At 40.7% G+C, this 16,825-nt stretch overlaps 1 protein-coding gene across 1 annotated transcript in view; it reads left to right on the plus strand.

Annotated features, from left to right (window-relative positions):
* The window catches only part of PCDH15 (protocadherin related 15), a 1,464,924-nt gene that overhangs the window by 956,912 nt on the left and 491,187 nt on the right, over positions 1-16,825 (plus strand). The window lies entirely within an intron of this gene.

Here is a 16,825-nt window from a genome sequence, read left to right on the forward strand (position 1 = left end):
GGTGGGTGTGACAATCAAGGTCCAGACACCCCAAGGGGAGAAAAGAAGGTTTAAACACCAAAAATAAGCAGTTAAACCAACTGATTGCATACTATGTGATTGTGCTATAAAACCATATTGAGTAAGGCCTTTTGTGAAAGCTTGTAATGTTCTGAACTTGATGGTCTTTATGAGATATGTACAGACCATGGTTAAGAATATATGTATGTGTATATACATATATAGAATATATATTTGTATATATAGAAAATGGCAACTGTAGTGCAACTGTAGCACAACAAGCTGGTAGAGCAATCAGGCAGGGAGGGGCTACCTCCCACACCATTTGTTTACACAAAACTGACTTCAAGTACCCATTCATTGTACAACCTAGGGAAAGACTGGGATGAGTAGAGGCATTAAAGTCAATGGGAAGACACTGAGACATCTTGACTATCAACCCCTGATAATTTCCCTCATTCTGAATAACCATGAGTTGTCATGCCAGAAGTGGGTGAGTGTGGGGGGGAAAGCTGTTTAATAAAGAAACTTGAATCTGAGGTGTTCATCCAGTACTTCTGCAAGCCCAATAAAAATGTATATACAGATAACAGGTATGGTTTTGTGCTGGGGCCTCTCAGCACACAGGAGGGAAGTAAAGGTAGCTTTATACCTCTCCTGTATTCTGGGCTGCTCCAGTGATCAGAGTGGTTCAGCATTACAGCAATTGTGAGGCCCTGCTATTACAACAAGAGCTATGGAGACAGGGAAGGTGGCATCATAAGGCCAGGCAGAGCAGCCAGCCCATCTCTACTCCTGCCCTGGAGGAATTTCCCTGTAGCCCTTTCCTTCTGCTATGGTCCCTGTATGTCACTAATGTACCAGAAAGTGGTTGTGGTTGAAATGAGAATGTAGCCCAAAATATATATTTTCCAAGCACTTGGGTATTCTAATAAAAAGGAACTGAATATTTATAAGCCTAAACTCAAGTCTTAAAACCCACCTGCAAAAGAAAGCATGCTGAGGGTGACAGTACAAGGCACAAGTGGTTTCTTAGACTTCTGACCAGAAAGTTCTTTGAGACTATCTTCTTCCTGCAATGGAGTAAAATGTATGGGTAGAAGTTTACTACTATTTTGATTGCTTACACATGTCCATTCCAGTGTAGGTATGTGTGTGCCCCTTCAGTTTCTTCTTGCTGCTTGCAGTCGACAGGGCCCTTTATACAAGTGGTATGAGCATGCGATAACAGAGGGTGCTGGACCTGACTTTACGGATACCACTAAGGGGAAAAAAATCTGGCAGCTGTGCTCAGGGTGCATGCAAACCTACATTGGAATGGACATGTGCAATACATCTTGAAGAACAACAGTTACAGAAAGGTTAGTAGCAGTTTTTCTGTTTTGTTTGTTTTTGCTTCAAGAAAACAGGAGGATTAAGTATGCGTGTTCAAATAATAATAATATATGGAGATATACCTATCTCATAGAACTGGAAGGGACCCTGAAAGGTCATCAAGTCCAGCCCCCTGCTTTCACTAGCAGGACCAATTGTAGGAGCTGGATTTTATAATGTACTATGAGAATTAATGTATGATTTGATTTCATCCTGTCAGCCACCCTTTTTGAATAGCAGAAAGGAATGACAGACCAGAACAATCCTTATGACTGATTATGGTCACCCTTTTGTTTTAGGATAAGTTATAATGTCTACTATGGTTTCCTATATGTATTACAAATTAGGCACTCTAGTTAAATATACATTTCTTTGTTTTATGGTTTTAATAAGTAAGAGACAGGATCCTCTATTGTGTCTATGTTAAGTAGATTAGAGGAACATTGAAGGCCTGGGTCTCAATGTAAATTGTCTTGGTTATTGATTGTAAAACTTAGCAAGGTTTAATTTGCAATGCCTTTTTGCTCGATATTAAATACTACTGTTTGTATTCTCAATCTGTTTGTGTGAATGAGTAATGTATGCATCAGGAAAAGATAAGGTGTGAAGACCATTGTTATAGCCAGATGATCAAGGAAGAAGGAGTGAAGAGACTTAAAGGACATCAAAGAATCATCAACGCGCATCGATAATGAAGGGCAGATTGACGACCCTGAGGTGAAGGCTGGCACCCCTAAGGACAAGTGATTAAATCGGAACAAAGGACAGGAAGACCCTCTCAAGGTGTATTGGAATGTTTACATCAATTAAGAAGTAACCGGTCACAAACTAACACAGCAAAATCCAGAGGCTTCAACAGAGAAAAAAATCTATAAGAACAGGGTGCTTGGCCATGGGACTTTGGGTTCATCTTGCCACACTCCAGGAGCATCGGATCACGACCGAGAGAGCCCCGCTCCCCTCTGCAACCAATCTGGCTGGCCACTAGATTGATCCAGACTCTGGACTGGTGACTATAAACATCATTGCAGGACTGTGTGTGTGTGTGTGTGTGTGTGTGTGTGTGTGTGAGAGTGTGTCTAAAAAGCATATGCTAACTGTGGTATTCTCAATAAATGCTGTGTATTTACCTTCCTCTATAAAGATGCCGTGTGCTTTGTATGAGCATAACACACGTACTGATTTTGCCCCAGATCCCTAACTCACAATCCTGGGTTTAGCAGGCCAATGCTCAAACCACTGAGCTATCCCTCCCCCAAATAAGACAAATAAGATAAACATAGTGTGATAGGCAGCACTGGTAGCATTAAGATTACCTAAAACTTCTATTATAAGACTCTGTTTTCAGTTACAACTTTAATCATTTGGGCTGAAATTTCCCATGCCAGCTCTCTGCCTCAGGGTACCTTTTTTGATCATTGTTGCTGAAACATTCTTTCTCCTATGCTCTCAATGCCCCCTTATAATAACCCTTACATCCGCAAGCATGAAGGGAGCAGGAGGAAACACTTTTACATGGATACAAAGTGATGAGTAGGAGAAAAATTAGTATACTAGGAGTGATGGGAAGGGGGGCAGTAGGAACTGGAGGACAGATGGATAGAAACTGAATGGGAAGGGACATAGACAGAAGCTGGTGGGAGGGGGGCAATAGGAGCAACATGGGGATGTGGCAGGAGCCAGAGGATGAGTACAGCAATAGAAGCATGTGGAGAACAGTGAAGGGTCTCTGACTACTAGAGAACATTCACATGCAGAACCTAGAGCTGAACCCTGGATTCTTGAGTGTCACCATTCCTCTACTGTAAGCAAATATGTGTGAAACCTACTGGCAAAGTATGTTCCTTCATATAGAAGATAGCAACCTACTACTGCTTGTTACTGTGTTAGCTCAAGTAAATATGTGAATTCTGTGTGCTGTGAATCTAGAGGTTCTAACCTACTAATGACCTTTGTGGAGGGCAATATGGTTCCACATTGTAGAACATTTGTGGGGTTTCAGTTTCCTTTTTGTAAAACTTAAGAAATTACATTGAAAGCCACCTCACTGGGAAAAGAACATTAGGATTGCAAAGTAAAGCACTCCAAAATTAGGAGCAGTCCTACTTATGTTTGCTGTACAATCTTAATTCAGTTCCTCTGTTCTTATGTAATGTAACCATCTTTAATTACATAAATAAAACCAGTGTAGATTGGTGTAGATGATTTTGGAGAATGGTGTAGATGATTTTGGAGAATGCCAAGTTTTATGTCCTAAAAACTAAGTATTTTTGAAATTCTAGTTACACAAAAGGACTTAGACACACTGTGAATAATCTAAACATATTACATATCAATTGCCTTCAACTGTGAAACTGTTAGAGCAATTTCCTTCAATCTTTGCACAAGAAGTGGGGCGGGGGCGAAATCTCTTGTGACTGGACTATAACCTTGAAATGGTTCAGAGAGATGCCGGGGGATGGTGTTTTCCCTGGCAAAATTAAAGAGGATCAAAATAGGATTTAGAAGAGGACCCTGGTAGCAAACATAAGAATAATCATTGTTAGCTTGTGCAAGTAAGGAGCAGACTCTAAAACTTACACTTAAATGCATTATTCTTAGGAATCAAATTTTATATGTGGCTATTCACCTCTGCATTCCCACTGGCAAGTACAGGGGTTTTAGATGCCTGGAGTAGCTTTTTCGCTGAGGCAGCCTCTGAAACCCTAAAAAGTGTGCCAGAAACTTGTGGGAAACAATACATTTCATCTGCACAGTATACTTCATCTTTTAAGTATTTGTACAAAGTGGAAAGTTTGACTAGAATTATCTATCAACACACACCAAATAGCTTTCCTTTTTGTGAATGCATTTGGAGGTCACAAAACACTGTTTGTATGAGACTGATAAGGACCTTCTTAGGATAAAACATTGTTTTGAAATCTATCTCTATATGATAATTGTGGATTCTACCTTTACAGTGTTAGCTGATAAAGGCATTTTTTGCCCCACATCAAGGAAATACACACAACAATCTCAAGTGCCCATATGCACTATGATGTGAGCCACCAAAGGGTTTCTAATAATTTTTTACAGTAAAACAAGAGATAGGTGATGTTTCTGGCATTGTCATACTATAAATGAATGTAAAGCAGCAACAGTTTCTTCTTATCAGCTGACGTAAAAGGCAGAGAGAAAAACGTATCATTTAAATAATAATATAGAGTTTTAGCGAGATGATACAGCTATCTTATGGTCACTTATTTGTACCATCACTGGGCAAAGATGCAGTTCTTGTTACCAGTTAAAATCCTGGTTTATTACTTTATTTTTCTTAATCATCGTTATGCTTATATCGTCTGACATGGCATCCCCATGCCTTTCAGCAGTACCCTTTGGGTTAATGTTCTCATTAATTAAAAAACTATGTTCCCAAAATGTGATCGTTTTTTTTTTCTTGAAGGTTTTAGAGAGTAATTTAAAAAAGTTATTGATAGTGTCAATTACCAGCAGAATACAACATTTTTCCAGTTTAAACCACAAGAGTGTACTAAACTGTTTCTGAATTATCTATGGCCTTTCTGTTTCCCTTTTTGGTTTACATATGAGGTATAATGAAAATATTTGTGTTTTAATTAATATCAAGACACTAAAAAAACAGATGTTGTGTGTATGACCTCTAAACTTTGGCAGAAAGAAATCTATTATAATGGAGATTATCCTTGATACTCATGCATGCATTTTATAATTATAGACAGTATAAGTACAAGAAAACTATTTGTGGTCAAAGATTAATTTATTGGACACTATCAGAAACATCAAGGGGGAAATCATTGTAATGAATGGAATTCCTCATATTTGAAGTCTTTTTTATGTTTAAATTATCCACAAATCATTATAAGGAATATTTTAAAAATGTAGAGAGCTCTATTTTAATTTTAATATAATTCCCAATCTTGCTAATCTGCTCTTCTGTCATGTTAAAATTATAAATTTCAAATTAACCCCATATTTTAGAAGAAAGCCCTGGAGGAACTGGACCAAATATATATTGCATGTCTTCTCTTGTTTTGTACCGTTGTGCGTAGGCTTTCATCTTCATTCACACTAGAAGACATCAAGTGTTACAGAAAGAGAAGATAAGAATTTACATGGTCAAATATATCTGAATTTCAAAGTCTCCTTTAAATTCAGGAATGGGTGGCAGTCTCTTTCCATACATGCCGTCTAATATCTGAAAACTTGAAATGTTTATGTAAGAAGCTGTGGGAGTAGAATCTGGGACTATAGGGATGCTAGGCTACTGATGCTTCTGTATCACCATTGGAAGCTTAGGCAGGGTTTCACCTGTAGGCCCTGTGAAGCTAAGCTCTGCAGGAAGTACTGCCCAGCAGGTCCTGGGTGGCAGCACCTCACAGCCCACTGATTGGCTTATGGTGATATATCTACCAGGAAGCCATCATAGAGAGCTGTCTGAGCAACAATGTAGGCTGCCTACATAAGAATGCTTCAGACCTTGTTTTGCTGTGGACCCTAAATTCTGGCTTTCAACCCTGGTTCATCCCAGACTCTGCTATTTGCTTGCCCCCAACTCTATTTGCCTGCTACCTGCAACTTGGTGCCTGTCCCTGACTTCCTGGTATCCTGACCTGGCTTGATCCTGATCCTACTACTCGTCTCATAACTGCAACTTAGTAGACTAGTGCACACAGGCTGCCCACGGCCCAGCCTTGACAGTTATGATATACAGAAAACACTTTTTCTGAGACACCTTCTGAAAGGCCTAGTTCTTTCAGTTTCCCTCTCATTTCTCCCCTCACCAAGTTCCTCCCAAAATAATAGTACATAAGAAGAATAAAACTTCAAAATGACCCACTTCAAAATGATTGCATTTACTAACCAACGCAAGCATACAGCTTTATTTCTGTAAGACTTGTCTTCTCTTCCCTCTACTCTCCAAGTGTTTCATAGCCCTTTTTAATCATATCTTCTCTAAGGCACTGATCCAGCAATCTGATCTGAGCAGTCAGACATCTGAAATCAGAGGATTCCACATGTACAGACAGAAGTCTGCCTGTGTGGACCAGATACCCAATCAGGATCTTGGACTATAACTTGGTATAGGTTGGATGTTGCCTTTAATTTGTCCACAATCACCATACAAATTATGGCACTGAATAAAATAATATAAGAGAAAATTGAGAGATTTGCCATTAACTTTTCCAAAATGAAAGTCTGGAAGAAGTAGGCTTAGAAGTTTTAACATCTTTATGTCAAGTTATTTTTTTATATTACAGTAGCTCCCAGAGGTGTCAGCTGTGATTGTGGCATATTTGTGCTGGGCACTGCAAAAGAAAAAGAAGTTTCTGCCACAATCTCGGATAGAAGCAGTCAGGGCCGGCTCTGGCTTTTTTGCCGCCCCAGGCAAAAAAGCCTCCCGCCGCCTCCCCCCTCCTTTCCCCCCAGTGCGGCAGGGGAGGGCGGCGAGCCCGCCGCAGCTCTGCTCTCCCCAGCAGCCGGAGCGCCACGGGGAGGGCGGCGAGCCCAGTCGCGGCCCCGCTTTCCCCGGCGGCCAGAGCCGGAGCACCGTGCCGCCCCCCTCCAGGTGCCGCCCCAAGCACAAGCTTGGTGGGCTGGTGCCTGGAGCCAGCCCTGGAAGCAGTAACCTTTTTCCACATCATAATTCAGAATAGGTCATTAAAAGACTCTAAACAAGTAGATATAATTTGGAACTGTCATGTGCATATAAGAAAACCATGGTTAGAAAAATTACCGGTAGGTATTGCTCTCTCAGACTCCCACATATATCTAGGAAAGTATGACCGACAATCAAAGTGGTGTATGTATGTATACATTGGATTATTCTTGGTTTCAAAAAAAGTCTTTAGATGAAGAAAGCATCCAACTGCAGAAATGTACATTAAATGTTTGTAAAGGAAATAGTTTATAATAGCTTACCTTAAATATTCCATTGAATTGTTGATGTTTTTTTATGTTGGTTGCAACAATATTATTCTGATGTGGTATCCGTGAAGGCTGATAAATCTATTAGTGTAACATGGTCAGAAGTGCAGACCAATATGTAGCCTGGATTTATTTATCATAGTGCAGACTCCAGTGAGGCATCTTTTATAAATCTCACTGCAACTTTAACAAAGCCTACTGTAATGTCATGTGAAAAATGTCACCAGATTTACTAATTTTCAGCTTTGAATGAAACAATATTGTTAATACATTGTTCTCTTTACAAGATTATTACCATGGCACCAGAATCATGTTCCTGTTTTATCAATGTTTATATACCAAGATGTAGGTTTCAGAGTTGACAGCTCTCACAATGGCATCGTGTGTTTGATGATATTTGGTGTTTTTCTTAAAACCTCAAACTGAAGTCAAAGGTATATTTGAGAATCTCAGCTTTCTCTTTATTTAACAAAAAATGGGTGTGGGGGGATTTCTAGCCCTTGGAGCTGCAGAGAAAAGTCTGAAAACATGCCCTGAGTGTACCCTGAAGGCTCAGAAGGCAAGAAAAAACTCCCAGATTATTATTATAATTTAATTGTATTTATTTTGTTTCATTATGATAATTAATAATAAGGTCTGAGTCATGATTTTTGAAAGCATGGGATTGGGAATACCTAGGTTCATAATTGATGGAGGCACTGGTCATAACTCCATAGTTAAAGTTAAGTTCAGTTTTGCACTTCAATCAGTTCTTGAAAGGCTCCCCGTGGCACTACTGCATTGGCTCCACTGTGCATTGAGGTAGCAGTGCCAGGGTAACTGAGCCAGAAGTGCAGGGGGACCTCTTAAAGAACTGAGACATTGGCTCTTGGGGAATTAGGTTCTTCCTGGCCCTACCACTATATCACCAGTCTTATTAACACTGACTTCTAAATCAATAAGCCAATGGCAAATTAAGGAACTGAATTACCAGAATATTTTAGTTGTTTTTTCCCCCCTCTTTGGTGTACTAATGAATCTCCCCTTCAAAGTAAAAACTTTAAAAAATATTATTTAAGGTTGATACTCATTTTCAAATAATTGGAAATACCTCATGGTAACATTCTCTTCAGTTTCTTCTTCTGTACATGCAGAAACATTTTAATAGTAATAAAAAGGAAATCCCCAGACAAAAACTACATCCAATTACCATACTAATATATATTATCAACCTTAACTCCATGTGAAAGGATAGAAACATTACAGATGTAATTATCTTAAAACCAAGAAAATGGATGTCTGTCCTCTGTCCATTGATGTGAGAACATCAGTGTCACCCAAGCAGTTCTTTGGGTGCCTTAATTGTACATTTCTTACGTTAACATGTTTGTATTTCTTTTAAGTGTAACCTTAACTCTGGATATCTGGATTTATATTGCCTGGTTTTGAGAGCATTTCAGCATCCCTGTAATGTGTTTCATTCTTACATTGCTGTTACAAATTCTCAACCTTATCTCCATTTTAATATAGTTTTTGTTTAGAATATAAAAGGAGTGAATTCATCATTGGCTAATACAATGTAAAAGCCAGGTTAACAGCTTTATAATAAGGATAGAAAAGGGCCTTGTAATTAATGAAGATTTTTCTCTTCTTGGAAACCAAAATTTTTTGGCTAGTGTTCAAGACTATGTATGTCATTTGAATTCTTCACTTGCAGAGAATGCAGCATTTATGCAGTACTATTTCTTGAACTCTGATTGTCTAAAAATATTGGCACTGATGCTGCTGGTAATTACAATTTAAGCTGAATTTACTTCACTTTCAATGTAATTGCCCAAGTCTTTTTCCGTATGGTATTGAAGTAATTAATCTCTGTTGGTATACATCATCAAAAGTGCATTAGCTCACAATGATTACTTGCAAATCTTATTTTGTTCTGCTATGTGACCCACTGTGCCAAATTCTTCTCTTTTTCTAACTTTGTTAATAAGCAATAACAAGAGAATTTATTCTCAGTGTGTCATGAAGGTGATGCATATATCTATCAGAATGTATCTTCCTAATGCACATAAATAATTTCAGCAATTTTATTTATGTTTAAAGTTTCCTGTGTAACTTTCACCTATGGAAATAGAAGGCTTACTGTAAGTTTTTCCTTTTTGCTTAGTCACATTCTTAATTCCAAGATTTTTGTTTTCTTTCTATTTCTTTCTTGATTTGTTTCCTATCATTGCTATTGTTTGCAATATATTGCCTTCTCCACAAGGACAGATCATCTCAGTCTTGTTGCTAGTGGTGATTTGTTGCTAGTGGTGATAATAGGCTTCCTTTACAAATGTTTATAGTTTACCCAATGTAAGGTCAGGCACCCACAATGGCCATCAGTAATCAGTCTGGAATACTGTTTTGATGTCTGACTTTTTGGAAAATTTTAATGCCTTCCCGGCAGCTCAAATATCTAGAAACGAAACTTGCTTGTTTTTTGTGGTTTTGAGGTACAGTGTGTCGCAAGCAGCCTTATTTGTCTTTGCTGAAAAGATCTAGTTACCACTAAAGTCAGTGAAAAAACTGGGTCTCTTCTTACATTGTTCTGGTGGAGATTTTTGTCGTAAGTATTGTATATATTTTACAATAATTATACTTAAGAAAATCTATAGATAGTATCGTAAATCTGTTTGGAAGATGTGTTTATTACATTCTTATCACTGGATTGGGCGGGGAATAGGCCACCCTCAGGATCCTTATTGGGCAGGTGTGTGCGCCATCTGGCAAGAGAGCCCTTTCCTTTCTCCCCACCAGGACATATTTTGAGATTGTGAAATGGCTGAAACTGGACAGAGTGTAACAATGCTTCAATTATCCTAGCCACTCTTTGGCCATGTGGTGTTAGGGGATGGGAATATGTTTGAGAGAGCTGATGGGCTCCAGTGAACAGCACCCCATTTGTTTAAGAATTTCCAATGTCACAGCAACCATTCTTTGGGCTGAAAACTACCCCACCTCATCTGCCCTGTTAGCCTGCGGAGCAAGAAAACTATAGCTTTTACCTCAATATAATTAGATGGGGTAAACCCCTATTGGAGAGAGTCAAGGTCAATCCTAATAAACTACGTTCAAGTAAAAACTAGCTTTGCCTTGTATCTACTAAAACTTTACATCAAGAAAGCTATCTCCAGTTAACAGTGTCATTCCAGAAACACACCTCTTTTTGCAGTGAATACTTGAACTTTTCTCTCATCTGTACCCTCACTTCCCTTCCCAGAGAAGAGTAAAGGGATTTACTATTTGGCTGAATCTGAAATTTAATAGTGGAGGTTTGGCTAAGCTAGCCAACCCTCTTTCCATGCTGGTATTTTATGAGGCCATTGGATTTTGGAATGAAATGGACAAAATAATACATGGAAGTTTGTTGGGGCTTGACATTAAAGTTAAGAAAGTTGCGGCCTGCTTCAATAAATCCACTCATGTCGGTAATCTAGAGCTGCGTGAAAATCTTTAGACAACAGAGGTTTTTGTCAGAAAATGTCACTTTATTATAATAGAAACTTAATGGAAATTTATCTGTTTCTATGAAAATTTCACCAAGAAGGTATTTCAGGTCCTGGATGGAATTTCTGGTCAAAAGGGGAGAGAGAGAGCAGCTGAGTGTCTAACCCTCTGGCTATACAATTCAGTCAGTGTCTCTCTCTCACATGCATCCAATAAATATTTTCTTCATTGATATGAAGTGGAACAGCCCCAGCAGGAGAGACTGACTTTTTAGCCCAGTACTCAGAGCACTCACCTGAGATATCCGAGAGTCAGGTTCAGGTCCCTGATCTGAATCAAGTGAATGCCCTAACCACTGGGCTATTGGCTATTCTGGGCTGAGTGTGTCTCCCTCTCTGATTGTTTTAGAGAGATTTTTAAAAGGCCTGGTTTATTCCAAAGCAGAATGAAAACAAATGTTAAAACTATATTTTTGGCAAAAGAGAACTTTTGTTTAATGGCCAGCCCTAATATCCTGATTCTCTTACATGTCTTGATCAAGGGGAATTAGCATAAGTTTGAGGTAATGTCATCATCTTGCAGCAGTCACTTTAGAAAGGCTTCATGGAAGAAATTTTTGGAGAGAGGTTTTCCCACTGGAAGTGGGGCCAAAAGGAAGAAGACGTTCAAATAACAGTGAGATACAATGAAAGCAGAAAGAAGGAAAATTTGAAATAAATGATGGATGAGGCATGGAGAAGGATGGACCAAGAGCAGAGATGTGAGCATATTGGTTATGCAGAGGCCTATATCAAATGTCTTTGAGGCAAACTTAAATACACAGTGTTTTACATAAAAATGGTGTGGTTGATTTTGTGCTCAAAATAATAAAGCATCTTTTATTCTTTAGAGACTCTGAGCATCCATCTTCCAACACATTAATTTGGCTGTCAATCTGAAAAAAATTAACATATACCGTCACATTTTATGTGCTACACTGAGCTTCCAGGTTTGTTTTTTTTCCCGCTGAAGTAATAAGTAGAAGGACTTCGTAGTTTTTAGAATCAGCTTTCCCTAATATTCTCTACCCTAGGGAAAGGCCAGTAGTTCACAAGCTATTTTACAGTGTACTGTCAGAAGGAAATTGGTATGAAAGCAATTTTGTATGACAAAAGAGGTCATAAGAACATCCCATATATCATCTCTGGACTGATTACCAAAACATATTGGTTGCTTATTATCATGACATAGCATTGCCATTTGCTATACAAAATCCATTACTGTTTGTTAAACAGTAAGCAGTATGGCTGTGAATTTCTGGAGGAAAGATTTTTCCCTAGTTTCTGTAGTATATGTTTAGAATAGAATATATTTCCATACAACCACCTACTGTTATATCAAATTGCTATTTTGGCGCTCTTTACAGGAAAGTTGCTCTCCGGAATTGTTTATGTATTTCAGGGTCTAATGTGAAATAACTTCTTAATAAAACATTATCTATTTGGTTTCTGCTTTGGGCATTACTTTGTAACATATGGATACCAGAAAACCAAATTTAAAAATCTTTATCTTGAAGATGGAATTGTCTAATGAGGAATCAGATACTCTCTGTAACTTCTCCTTTAATGAGAGGTGCAGTAAGTATACATATGTAATTTTGCCTGTTTGTTAGGTCAAAAGTGAGATCTATTCAATAAATAAGAATACCTTAATATTTGTACTCTTCCTCCAAGGTGTTCCCTCAATGAGGTATCATTCATGACCAGTTCCAGCTCCCATTGTGGCCAATGGGAATTGGATCAGGCCCTTGAAACACACTTTAAAAGCTGAACTGTGGTTGAGGTGGCTCTCTTCTTTATACTGAAGAGATAAAATGACTGTTGTGATTGCAGTCTACTCCCTTCAGCAGAAAACCTTCATAAATTTGATAAAACTCAATAAAATTGGCAGTGCCTGCTTATAATACTTTACTGCATTTTCAGATCGGTGTGTAGAAAGCTGGTGCAGCTTTTGTCTATACTGTGTCAATCTCTAATGGATTATTTTAATTTCTCCTCCTAATTCATCAAGTTCATTCTGGAGGTGCACATGAGACTTGTAGGTCAGATCTGAATGTAAACTGATCCAAAGTCTGAAGAAATCCCATTGAGGGGTTTGGGGCAGCCCTAAAGCCCTAAATCCGTATTGAAATTTTCCTAAAGTTCAGGGGGTGTTCAAATGCAGGGTTTTGGTTCAATCTCCTTTCTAATTTATTCATATTTTATAGAACAAAATGCAGAGAAAAGGAAGAGAAAAAGAATAAATATACTCTAGGGACAGAAGTGAGGGGATGTCCAATACCACCTTTTGAATCAAAGATATCAAGCTAGCAGACTAATGGAATTCACATTGCTAAATTCATGAAGGTTGGCAAATCTGTATTGCTTTAATGCATTATATCTAGAATAAATCAGAACTGCAGGCTTTGACCTTTGCAGTTATAACATGCAACTGCAATTCATTTATTTTATAGTACCAAATCATTCCTTTTGGACTGTGGGTTCCTTTTACATTTTCCATTTACACAACTATGTCAGTTTGAATATAATTCAACGATGGGGTTTAAACTGATAGAACCCTTCATCTTATCTGGTGAATTTTTATTCTCTTCACCCTTCCACCTTAAGTCCAAAATGGATTTTTATTTAATACTATAATAAGAAGAAGAGAAAGAGAATTGAATTGACTGTGATCACCATTAAAATCTTCAAATTTTTACATTTTGCCTGCTTAATGGTACTATGGTATTCATGCACTTCTTATAGGGAATCTGATGGGGATGTTAATGACCTGCAAATGACAAGTTTAAAAAGTTTAATGGTGACTGTATTGCCAATTTTTAATAACTTTTGTATGACTTTCTTGAAAGAAACAGGCACAAGGGAAATGAAATGCACTTCATGTTTGAAAGTTAACATTGTCAGTGGCATTTGTTTTTCAGGGGCCAGAGAATTCAGAGATGAAACAAGCCTATTTAAGTAGTAGCCGTAAGAAATACAAAATGTCACATCATCTCCCCTTAATACATTGACAACTTTCACTCACAGAACTGCAAACATAGTAAAATAAATGATTAGATAGACACAGATTTTAAGACCATTTCCAATGTGTAAGGCAGTGACCACAAAGCTTTGTCTAAGGCCTGGTCTACACTAGGCGTTTATGTCGAAGTTAGCGCCATTACATCGAATTAACCCTGCACCCGTCCACACTGCGATGCTATTTAGTTCGACATAGAGGTCTCTTTAATTCGACTTCTGTACTCCTCCCCGACGAGGGGAGTAGCGCTAAATTCGACATGGCCATGTCGAATTAGACTAGGTGTGGATGGAAATCGACGCTAATAGCTCCGGGAGCTATCCCACAGTGCACCACTCTGTTGACGCTCTGGACAGCAGTACGAGCTCGGATGCTCTGACCAGCCACACAGGAAAAGCCCCGGGAAAATTTGAATTTGAATTCCTTTTCCTGTCTGGCCAGTTTGAATCTCATTTCCTGTCTGGACACCGTGGCGATCACAGCAGCACTGGCAACGATGCAGAGCTCTCCAGCAGTGATGGCCGTGCAGTCTGTGAATAGAAAGAGGGCCCCAGCATGGACTGATCGGGAAGTCTTGGATCTCATCGCTGTGTGGGGCGATGAGTCCGTGCTTTCTGAGCTGCGCTCCAAGAAACGGAATGCAAAGATCTATGAGAAGATCTCAAAAGACATGTCAGAGAGAGGATACAGCCGGGATGCAACGCAGTGCCGCGTGAAAATCAAGGAGCTGAGACAAGGCTACCAGAAGACCAAAGAGGCAAACGGACGCTCCGGATCCCATCCCCAGACATCCCGTTTCTACGAGGCACTGCATTCCATCCTCGGTGCGGCCGCCACCACTACCCCACCACTGACCGTGGACTCTGAGGATGGGATATTGTCCACGGCCGGTTCCTCGGACATGTTAGCGGACGGGGAAGATGAGGAAGGAGATGAGGAGGGCGAGGCAGTCGGCAGCGCTCACAACGCTGATTTCCCCGACAGCCAGGATCTCTTCATCACCCTTACAGAGATCCCCTACGAAGCGTCCCCAGCCGTTACCCCGGACACAGAATCTGGGGAAGGATCAGCCAGTAAGTGTTGTAAACATCTAAACATTTATTTTTAACAGAACAGGAATATTAACAATTAAAAGAATGGGTTGTTCATGATTACTTTGCCCTAGGCACTTAACGGTTCAGTCATGGGCAGTGCAAGTTTTGAAAAAAAATCTAGCAATGTCCGGTTTTCCGTGATTGTCCTGCCCAAGCCACTCTACTGTTTAGTCCCTGCTACTGCAGCTAGAGTAAAATGCGGTCTATATGTGCAGGGATAGAGCAGTAATCCTCCCGGGACATCTCGATGAAGCTCTCCTGGAGGTAATTGGAAAGCCGTTGCATGAGGTTCCTGGGGAGAGCAGCCTTATTGGGTCCTCCGAAGTACGAGACGTTGCCGCGCCACGAGACTATCAAGTACTCGGGAATCATTGCTCTGCACAGCAGGGCGGCATACGGCCCTGGTCTTTGGAGGCTTTCCCGGAGCATTCTCTCTCTCTCGCTGTCAGAGATCCTCATCAGGGTGATGTCGCCCATGGTGACCTGCTTTGAATTAGGTAGGGGAATGTTAGTGTTGGGACTGCTTGCTCGTTCCTTTACAGAACTGTAACCGCTGGTTTGCAGCCACGCGGTGGAGGCGGGAGAGGGGCTGCCGAAAGGGATCGTTCCTGGGGACAGCCACGAGGGGGTGGGACAGGGGCAGAGTTCCCGCTTGCCGGATTGCTGGCAGCAGGGACTGACATTGCTTTAAATGTGAAATGAGGCCAGTGGTAATATAAAAGTTTTAAACTGCCACAAGTCTACGGCTTACCATGTCTACCTGCAACAGAAATTCCGTTGTGCTGCCCCGCTTCTCAAATGTGCTGTGGAAGACCCCAGGCACTGAATGCGAAGGCCGAGAATTCGACCTTGTGCTGAGTGCGCATGTGATAGGTGCTGTGCATGGTCTTGTTCACAGAGAAAGACTATGTTCTTTGTTCACAACTACATTTATCTTTCTGAGGAATTCACTCCCTTTTTCCCATTCCCACAGCCACATCTGCGACTGTCTCACAACCTAGCCTGGCATCACACTCCCAGAGGCTAGCGAAGATTAGGCATAGGAAGAAGAGGACACGGGAGGACATGTTCTCTGAACTTATGGCCTGTTCCCAAGCCCAGGCAGCACAGCAGACCCAGTGGCGGGAGAAATTGACCCAAATGCAGCAAGCAAACATGGATCGGGAGGAGAGGTGGCGGCAGGAAGACCAGCAGGCGACTCAAACGCTGCTTGGACTACTGAGGGAGCAAACAGACACGCTCCGGCGCCTTGTGGATGTTCTGCAGGAACGGAGGCAGGAGGACAGAGCCCCGCTGCAGTCCATCTCTAACCGCCCTCCCCCGCCACCAAGTCCCATACTCCCCTCACCCAAAGTGCACAGAAGGAGAGGCGGCAGAGTCCCTGCTAACTCTCACTCCACCCCTGCAGAGAGCTCGAGCAGCAGAAGGCTCTCATTCCCCAAAACTTGAAAAGTTCTTTCCTTCCCGCCTGACACAAGCCCCCGTCCAAGTTTCACCTCCCACTTCCATGTGTAGTTGATAATAAAAAATACGTTTCTGTTAACTACTGTTTCAATCATGTTCTTTTGGAGGAGGAGGGGAAAGGGGGTTGGTAATTGGACAGGACAGTCACCTTTGGCAGGGTACATAGGCGGGGGCAGGCACAGCAGCAGGGCACATACACAGTGCAGTGATGCAGTGACTAGTTACCCTGGTTAGTCTGGGAGGTTGTTTTCATGTTATGTGGTGGGGGGGGTGTTGCTCTGTGACTTTGTGGCGGGGGAGGGCAGTTACAGATCTTAAGCGGCGGTCCTTATGCAGGATCACAGAGCCACGCAGCAGGGGATCTGTAACCGTCCTCCCCCTGCCACAAAGTCACATAGCCCCCCCATACACACAGTCCCGATCAG

The sequence above is a fragment of the Malaclemys terrapin genome, chromosome 7 (genome assembly GCF_027887155.1).
Source record: "Malaclemys terrapin pileata isolate rMalTer1 chromosome 7, rMalTer1.hap1, whole genome shotgun sequence".
Lineage (NCBI taxonomy): Eukaryota > Metazoa > Chordata > Testudines > Emydidae > Malaclemys > Malaclemys terrapin.